The sequence below is a fragment of the Odontomachus brunneus genome, unplaced genomic scaffold (genome assembly GCF_010583005.1).
Source record: "Odontomachus brunneus isolate Ranch 3 - 2012 unplaced genomic scaffold, Obru_v1 Obru_scaffold_112, whole genome shotgun sequence".
Lineage (NCBI taxonomy): Eukaryota > Metazoa > Arthropoda > Insecta > Hymenoptera > Formicidae > Odontomachus > Odontomachus brunneus.
In genome coordinates this window covers 337,329-347,928 of record NW_022639562.1, presented here as the reverse complement: position 1 = coordinate 347,928, position 10,600 = coordinate 337,329, and the positions used below count along the sequence as shown (strand labels likewise).

At 41.6% G+C, this 10,600-nt stretch overlaps 1 protein-coding gene across 11 annotated transcripts in view; it reads left to right on the top strand.

Annotated features, from left to right (window-relative positions):
• LOC116849333 (protein unc-79 homolog) overlaps positions 1-10,600 on the top strand; it is a 736,358-nt gene that overhangs the window by 716,338 nt on the left and 9,420 nt on the right. The gene's annotated exons all lie outside the window — the stretch shown is intronic.

Below are 10,600 nucleotides of genomic sequence, written 5' to 3'. Positions count from 1 at the left end.
CCCCCCCCTCCCCACGGTTCAACGTAAGAATCAAAGGAGCCGAGAGCAAAAACCGCATACCCACAGCTGTCCAGACCTGCTCTCGGCTCTCTCTCTATTTCTCTCTCTTGCTCTTCTAACTTTCAGGAAACATCTTTTCGTCATAATTTTCCGGTAACGTCTCCCACCTCTCAACTCTTCTCGACGTAAGCGTCGATGCGGGGAGCGCTGCGGAAAAGAACCAATCCCTGCGAATAACCGTAGCTGACCACTAGACGAACCAATAGATCTTCCTTACTCCTCACGCCGAGACATATGACGACTACCCTCTCCCACTAGCTCCCCACCTTCGTCTAACGTTCAGTAAGGCCCTTCTCGCCTAAATTTTCCAGGTCATACCTAGCATTCACTTATTCTCGACGTAGGCGACGAGGCGGGGGAGACCCTCAGGTTAAAACCAATCCCCGTGAATATCCATAGCTGACCAGTAAACGAACCAATAGCATAAATTTCCCTCACCCTTATACGTCAGCAACCGACGACTACCCCCTACCCCTAGCTCCTCCATCGTCACCTACTCCTTCTCGACTCACTCATCAGTCGAGACTCGGAACTTCCAGACAACGCTCATGCCGCAAGAGACGAAGTCGTAAGAAACGATGCAATAAAAAGAAATAAAATAATATACATAAAAATCACTCTGAATAATCCTACCCGATTTATAGTGAGGGCGACACATCGACCGCCCCCACTCCCAATATTAATAATTTTTATTCCACATTTTATCCCCCTCCACCTGCAAACCATACCTGCAAAATTCTCCCACCATTCCATTTTGGGACCCCCTTCCACTCTCGACTCACCCCAATCTAACCCCCCTGGTCTCCCTTCCCCCACCCCTGACACACCGGCGCCAGCTTTTACCCCCACCACCGAAAAAATAGGCCCTGTCTCACGGAAGCTGTACATATACTACTGGCATCCTTCTTCACTAAAAATAAACTAAAAATTGTATAGTCGAAATTTCCAAAATTATCCGTCGAAGAATTTGATTTATTGACGCAAAAGAGTGTCTTTCCGTACGAATACGTGGATTGCGCGGACAAGCTGCAGGATCCATGTTTACCGCCGCGAGAATTCTTTCACAGTTCATTGACTGGCGATACAGTATCCGAGAGCGATTACGCGCATGCGTAAATCTGGACGAGGAGATTTAGAAGCGGTTCTCCTTTCGAAACTTGAGCGACATGTATTTAAAGACTGATGTCTTGTTATTGGCAGATATTTTTAAAAATTCCCGTGACAACTGCATCGCAAGTTACGGACTCGATCCCGCACATTATTATATTATATCAGGATTTACGTGGAATGCAATGTTGAAGCATACGGGTTGAAGCAAACGTAAATTTCGAACTGCTCACCGATATTGATATGGTCATGTTCATCGAACGCGGTATACGCGGTGGCCTGAGTCAATGTTCGGACAGATACGCACACATCAATAACAAATACATGCAGTCTTACGACCTATCGAAGTCGTCGTCGTACTTGTACTTTGATGTAAACAATCTGTACGGTTGGGCAATGTGTCAATCATTACCTTACGCCGAGTTTCGATTAATCGACAAACTTTGACGTATTAGCAATCGCTATCGATTCGCCCACAGGCTATATCCTCGAGATCAACTTAGAGTATCCGCAAAATCTGCACGATATGCACACTGACCTACCGTTTTGTCCAACGCGCGAGAAGCCACCCGGCAAATGTCAGGAGAAACTTCTCGCGACGCTATACGATAAGCAGCGTTATCCACTACCGCAACCTGCAGCAGTGCACGCGCCACGGTTTTCTTATTACAAAAATTCACCGCGTGCTCCAATTCGCTCAATCTCCCTGGCTCCGCAATTATATTTAACTCAACAAACAATTAAAACACGCGCAACTATTTATTTTGAGAAAAATTTGTACAAATTGATGATCAATAGCAAAACGATGGAAAACGTTCGAAATCATGTCGATGTAAAACGAGTAATACATTGGGACTGTAGATACGATTAATCGCTATTGAATTGCGCAAACTCGAGGTGAAATTCAACAAGCCAGTCTACGTAGGTATGTACATACTCGACATATCAAAGGTTTGTTTGTATGAATTTCTTCACGAATACATATATCCTCTGTATCGCGACAAATGTAAAATAATCTACACTGACACCGACAGTCTCATTTACAACATCGAATGCGATGATGTATATGAGCACGTGAAACGTGATATTGCAAGATTTTATACGAACGATTATCCTGCTGACAACGCGTACGGTATACCGCTTGTAAATAAGAAAGTTCCGGACTTGATGAAAGACGAAAACAATGGAGCGATTATGACTGATTTATCGGACTTAGGGCAAAGATGTACACGTTGAGAGGACTGGACGGCAAGAAGGACACGAAAGAGGCGAAAGGTGTAAAAAGTAATGTCGTAGCGCGAACGATATCTTTCGACGATTACGCACAGTGTTTAAGAGAGGAAATCAAAACGACTCGCCGTCAATCATGCATAAGATTAAAATTGGACGAAGTGTACACAGTGTCCGAAATAAAAATCGCTCTGAATCCACACGACGACGAGCGGTATATCGTACGATTCGACTGATACATTACCATAAGGACATTAATACTATTGTAAATAGAATATAAGTCGTATATTTTACATATCTGTAAAACATATATTTTATATATTACATATAATAAGATGTAGTAAACATTATAATAAACACTTATTTTTACAATATATTATCCTTGTGTAACCACGAGTTACATAATTCGAGATATCGAATCCCAGCCATTTCACATAAACCTTATCGCCTTTTCTGCGCAATACTTTTTCCACCAAGTACACGTTTAGATTGGCAACGCGATGCAGTTCGTCCTCGTAGAAACCTCCAACTACAGGCTGTCCGCGAGAATCCTCGAGCAGATAGGTGACAATATTGGCCGCCTGCATTTTGACGATCCTAAACACTTTGGTGGTCTAATTGAGTGTGTAAACTTTAGCAAAGACAGTCTTGAACTTGCTTACGCGTACCGGGTCGTCTACCTTGAATTTCGCCGGAACTGCAATCTTTACGTTGCTGTAGACCGTACTTAGAAGTTTTTTAGCGATCGTGGAGGTCACATCGACAGGACGCATACTGATAGTTCGATGCTTGTTCCCGTTGTATTGCGACACAAGACACGTTAGCGAGTCGATCCATCCGTAGGCTCCTTATAGTGTAAACAGTTTCCACATGTCATTTTTTAATTTACGATTGAATCATTCCATAACGGAAGCTTTCATAACCGAGTACGTCAAATAATAATTGATACTGTGTTTCTTCGCGAGTCTCCGCACATTGCTATTGTAAAATTCGTTTCCTTGGTCGGTTTGCAAATTTGTTGAATTTTTCGCTGTCTCGAATTATCTTACTGATCGCCTCGATTACTTCCTTTCCGCTCTTAGTATTGAGAGGAGCGACCCAAGTGTGTTTGCTCAACACATCGATAAATGTGAGTATGTAGTAGTAGCCACCGTTGAGTCGCGAATACGGACGTATCTCCACTATATCGGCCTGCCACAGATCATCATATCCGCGCATAATGACGTACTCGGTTATGAAAGCGTCTACAAGGAAAATACCCTCTTGCAGGAGCGTATAACTCCTCCACCAATCGTTGCTTTTCGGGGGTGTGTTTTCCCTTTCCATCGGTTTTCCGCATGTTTGATGGTTGAGATCGCCTCATCACGAATGACGAAACTGTGAGCGCATCATTTTAAATTCCATCTATTCGCGCTCATGCGCTGGAAATACTTTCTCCCACATGGCCCGAAAAAGGCCAAAAGTGTCAAGAGTAATATCATAGCGCGAACGATATCTTTCGACGATTACGCACAGTGTTTCAGCACGTGTTTCAGCATAAAGCCTGATCAGTTTTTCTCAAATTCCTCAAATTCTTTTCAAATTCTTGTTGTTTCTCTCTGAATATAAAGCGAGACTTCTTTCCACGTAGTTTATTGACTGCGTCATTGTCGACTTCCGGTTGCGCTACACATCATATCTTACGCGATCTCGCATCGAAGTTGGAAGCGACCATGCACAGAGTATCACATACGTAATTTGTGGGTACTTCCCTCCACGTGTAATAGTCGATCGTCGGCGGTCCTATCTTTTGAAACGATACACCAAATTTCTTGATCAATATTTCGATGCGAAGAACGCATATCATCGATATGCGATTTAATTTATAACAAGATCTGCCTCGCGAAGTTCCTCGATAATGGATAGAATTTTATTGTCGTGAGCATTATTTCCAGCTTTTCGGGAGATTTCTAGCAATCGCAGACGATTCACCAGCTTGTTGGGATCATCCAAATGAATGTAGTCGATCGCATTGTTGTTCAGTATTATGGTACGATGTGGTTAAACCTTTGTCCGCTATGATGATCGAGGTACCAATCATTAAGAGGGCGATTATGTTTTCACATTTGCACCCCCTGTTATTTAATACGAGTTGTAGTGCGTTGTGATTGCGCCTGTGAGCATTCGTCGCCAGTAGTATACTTTTGTATTTTTGTTTATCGGCCTCGGTGTAGACGGCATCGTCGGGAATTATCTTGAAAATTAGTTCGTATAGACCAGGTATTCCCGTGTACTTTACACCGCCAATGATTATATTATCGTCAATATCCATATCAAAACTTTTATCGTCTAGCTTTGTCCCGTCACTGTTGAAATACACGCCGTACACGTAGTCCATGTTTTTCGCTACTTAAGATTGCTCCCATGTATCGCGGGAGTGTGAATAAGTTCTCGCCGTTTTTTGTGAAAATAAATCCTTTATTTAAAAAAAATAATAAAAAAACAAGTCAATTAAAGTATTGCCCATCGCTGGAGACTACTTTTTCCCATCTTTCTGGCAGCATTTGAATTCCACGTCGAAAAAACGACACTTCTTTTGCGGCTATCCACGAATCAATCCATTTTTTCGTTTCTTCATACAAAGTGAAGTGCTGCTCAGCCAGGCCGTTAGTCATCGATCGAAATAAATAGTAATCAGAAGGCGCAATGTCTGGAGAGTACGGCGGGTGGGGTAGGACTTCCCATTTCAGCGTTTTCAGATATGTTTTGACCGGTGACGCGACATGCGGCCGAGCGTTATCATGCAGCAAAATCACCTTATCGTGTCTTTGCTCATATTGCAGCCGTTTTTCTTTCAATGCTCGGCTCAAACGCATCAATTGTCGTCGATAGTATATCCACTTTTCATCACCAGTCATAATACGATGTAAGAAACCTTTCCTTTTTTGTCGTTGAAGCAGCTGTTCACACGTGACAAGACGCCGTTCGACGTCTCTCGGCTTCAGTTCGTATGGCACCCAAGATCCTTCCTTTTGTATCATTCCTAATGCTGTCAGACGTTTCGAAACTGTTGTTCGATCAACTCCTAATGATTTTGCAACATCGGATTGCGTCTGACATGGATCTTCAGCAAGTAATGTTTCCAATTCTTCGTCTTGAAACTTTTTTGGTGCACCACTGCGTTCTCTATCTTGAACATCAAAATCACCATTTTTAAATCGGTTAAACCAATCTCTGCATGTTCTTTCCGACAGAGCATAATAACTATAGGTTTCTACAAGAATTCTGTGTGTTTCAGCTGCAGATTTCTTCTGAATAAAGTAGTGCAGTAAAATTCCCCGCAAAAACGGTTTATTTGGCACGAAATTTGACATGTTTTACGCTACGAAAAGAAAATGTTCTTTATAGGTTAATGGAAAGACACGCACTGATTTTAAACATAGGTTATAGAACTTCAATATAGATGCGTCATCATCTTGAATTATACACACAAAATTTTTATACCGCCATCTGATGGTGAAACGGCGAGAACTTATTCACACTCCCAATATTTTTGCCCCAGTGGACAAAAATTGGCGTGCAAAGTTTTCTATCCCTCGGACGTTTGCAACTCGCGTCTAATCAACGTTACGGGTGAATTGCCTGTAGTCTCAAAAACATCTTCATAATTAGTGATCAGAGTAACGAGCGATGGAGGCATTTCGCGCGATTGTGTACTTTACAGGTTATCTGTTGGAGTGAAGGTTACCGTAGGAGTATCCGTCATGATATTTGATTTACTCCGCTTCGGGTAAATCGGTGTAGAGGCGACTAGTAAGCGTTTGGTTCTGCGTTTTGGTTTCTTCTCTTTGATCGATAACGCATCATTTCCCAGCATGGTACTTATCGATGCGTCAGGTTTCACATAAGTGTTATGTTCCACAATCTGCCTCAGAGGTTCGATAACAGGTCGAAAGTGTCTTTCCAGCGCACTATCTTCCTCCATCTTACCGCTTTTTAAAGCTCGATATTTCTTGCAGATCGATTCGCTCGTTTTCGCAATATCCTTCGCTATCTTCTCGCTATCTTTAATTTCTACAAGACTCTCAACCAACGTCGCCATTACGATGTGGTAGACGTTTCCTCGTTGACGCGCAAACGATGGTTACGTTATAGTATAGCAAAATCGTTAAATCTCTGCTGATATCGTCCATTAGTCATAGAACTATCCTTGTCTATCATTAAGAAATCATATTTTTGCTGCCAACATTCGCGACATAGCGCACACAAATCTCGTCCGTCATGTCGGTATTCACATGATCATTGTACATATGTTTCAGATTGATACCATCCTGCTTAAAGAGAATCAACAGATTCGCATTATACCGTATATCATTGCGTACGTCTGACAGAAATAGAAACAGTCGACGTTTGAGTGATGACCCATAGCAAAGTATTCTCTTATCGTATCTTGTTTGTCACACGCCATGTCGACAAAAACGAAAATGAAATTTGGGACCGTTTCGCTTGGCGGAACGACATCGATGTTATTGGAAAACGTAAAATAGACAATTTCATCTATCGATGCAAATAAATTCTCGCAAACCGTATGGGCAGCAGGCTCACCAATACATTCGTCTTACCGCAATTCGAGAGGCCGCATACGATACTGCCTATGGTAATCGGTAGCAAGTGGCTGTGCTTACGTACGACATTTTTGGGCGCTACTCGCATTCTACCTTCGAAATTTGTCACGCGTATCGGTTGTCGTATGAATCGCATATCACCTAGAAATGCTTCATTGGCATGCGACAACTATTTATAGGGTGCGCTGAATCGAATCCGTTCAGTCTCCAAATGTTTTTATTTTTGTCGGATGCATGTGATGTTTGTGATTTAACCTCCGGACAGTTGAAATATATACCGAATGTTGTTCTATTGTTTTCGAAGTACATTGACGTTTTGTGGTACAAAATCCCGGAGTATAGAGGGGCCGACCCGGAGGTTCGAGTATTGTCAGTGCCTAGAACATTATAATCGCAACAGCGAACGCACATCGACGGTCCAGCACCGTTGATCAAAGACTGTGTTGAGTGTCCTCAAAGACAGTAAAAATCGGCAACGGTCTATTAAATTGTGATATTAACGCGCTTCTTATGAAACTGCATATCCCCAGCTATCGGTTTTGCGATCCAGGCACACGCTTGCGGGCACGATCTGTCAGAGATAATCGTAGTATCAATTCGTTAGACGCAGCATGTTGCAAGTACAATATCGCGTATATCTTGAACGAACGATCTCGTCACGTGGCGGATAACGTACTCGTTGACAAAGCACGAGAACGTATTACCGCGAGAAATTCCACTCTCGGTGAGAGAGTCGCCGCTACAACTTTTTGGGCAGCAATAAAGGTTAAGACAAAAATCGAAATTGGTGTAAAAAAGAAGCGAAGCATGTTGAAAAAAAGAAAATATTACGAAATCGGATACTTCCAATAGCAAAACTAGGCGGAATCCTGTCTGTTCTCCTACTGCTGGGAGCACTTGGATCGCTAATCGGTGGAGCGGAGGGGATGCAAAGGCGGTAAATGATACCAAGGCCGCGCAGCGTCAGCTGCAGAAGATGGAACGTCGTAATCGCGCTATGGAAAGTTGGGGAGTTTGTACAAACTCCATACAAACGAAGAAAGTGTGTCACGAGGGGAAAAAACGTCGAAAAAATGCTAACAATGCCTACGAGCATTACCACCAATGTGCAATTGGAACAATTGGCAAAACGTATGCGTATTCCGTTCTTCAAGGACGTTTTCATGCGCAACGTACTGCCGATATCGCCGCGCGTAAACGAGAGCGGTATCGTAAATTTGGATGAGGTCGATGGGCCCGGTACCCATTGAGTAGCATATGCGAAAAGAGGCGACCGCGTGATATATTTCGATAGTTTTGGTAATCTTCGACCGTCCAGAGAATTAGTGCGATATCTCGAGAATAACACGATTGAGTACAATCGTACACTCAGTTGCGTTGATGCTATACTATTCCCCAGATCGATAGACACTAAAAAGTTTTGACCAGCCGTGTCCGTTTCTAGCTGATCATTTTTCATGACTGTTGATTCATCCGGCAAGCGGTAATGTGTCAAAATAAAAGTGACATTTTGACAGCTTGACGTTTCATACGTGTTTGTATTAGAAGTTTATCCGCTCACGTGTAACGCGCAATTAGTAGAAGAAGAGTAAAAATGTTAAAAAAGATAAGTAAGAAGTTTTTACTTTATTCGAATAAAGTAGAATGGTCAAAACTTTTTATTAATAACAAATAATTTGAGAGCAAAGAAAATATTAAAAACAGAGATTCTTTGTGTCTGTATGTGTATAAATTTATTATAATTTTGTATATTAACTTCTTATCTTTTTTAACATTCTTACTCTTCTTCTACTGATTGCACGTTACACGTGAGCGGATAATCTTCTGATAAAAACATGTATGTATAAAACGTTAAGCTGTCACTTCTATTTTTACACATTCCTGCTTGCCGGATGAATCAACAGTCATGAAAAATGATTAGCTAGAAACGGACACGGCTGGTCAAAACTTTTTAGTGACTATCGATCTGGGGAATGGTACAGTATCAACGCAACTGAGTGTACATCTTACCAATGTTACGCTCAGAGCATTTGCGGACAACTGTGTCTACGATTCCTGCAGACAGTTCACAACCGATTTATGGTCCAACGTTCTGCGATCGGTGCTCAGTAATCGTTTTGGTCTCTAACGAAGATGTCGCTGATATTGTCACTTACGAGCAAAAGTAGCACTCTCGCGGGAAGCTACCTTCCAGCCATAGATCTGAGCGATAGCGAATGCGAACTCTGTTTGACAGCCTTTGAAACCTATAACACGATACCGAATGTGAATGCATTGAACAATAAATTTAACTTTAATGAGGACGACAAGGAAATTGTGATTCCTGAAAGATCGTACAAATTGTACGCCATATACTGATACCTAAAACGGTACCTAAAACTTGCGATATCGGAAACCATTAAACCGATTATTACCAATGATGATGATGATCTCTTAGTTATTCGTGCCAATGAGAATACAATGAATTGTGAGATCAAGTGTGTTTACCGGATAAACTTTAACAAACCAAATATAAATATATATACAATAACAACCATTGCATTGTTGTTGGGATTTTCTTCAGATTGCATTATATAGCCGCGACAATGGCACAAATTGGACGCAGCGATCAACATTAAAGAATATTATTGAATATATTATTGTGAGTGAATATTATTCGCGTAGAATATAATGTAACCACAGGTGCGTACAGCAACGACAGATGCGTGCATACCATACACGAGCTTTCGCTCAAAGTACCATCAGGATGTAAAATATTGGAAACTCCAGCACAGATCATTTATCTTCCGGTCTTTGCACGAAGCATATCGGATTTGACGATACGTGTTATGGATCAACACGGCCGATTGCTTGATTTCCGAGGAGAAAAGATAACCGTCAGGTTGCACGTGCGTCGGCGATAGGACACCTGCGATGCTCGTGTTGAAGTGAGTCAAGTTAAATACGCGAGCGACATTTTTCCTACTAAGAGGACGATTGCATCAAGTAAAATAAGGAACTTAGCGCAGCCAATATTGCATTTTTTAAGTCTTTGAGATTCATCGTGCAAAAAAAATATATGAAGATGATAGACATTTTAAATATTGGGAGTGAGCCCATCCTTGACAATCGCATCGTCAAGATCGCGACTCACACGTACAACCCGTACAACTTTTACGACTTTTGGACACAATGACGAGATACAAATACTTATACAACAGCAGGATTTGTACATGTTGCCGTGCGAGCATTTTCTCTACATCAAAGACAAGTTTACGCAAACGAGCATAGAAGGCGATTGAAATGTTAGCAAATATTTGCGCGCCCTTCCTGTTCGGTGAAATCCGGTACAAACTCAATGGCGCAGAGATTAATCATTGCAGAAACGTTGGAGTAACTATGATGTAAATATAAAGGTGTACTATTGCGCATAATGACGCAATGTGATGAACGTAATGTGTAGTGAATCAATTAGAAATGAGTAGGAATGCAGCCTTGAAATTCAAATGCCCAAAATTAATCGTACATTACTAATATGAACTTAAACTTAAAATCCGTAATATATATATATATATATATATATATATATATATATATATATATAGAGAGAGAGAGAGAGA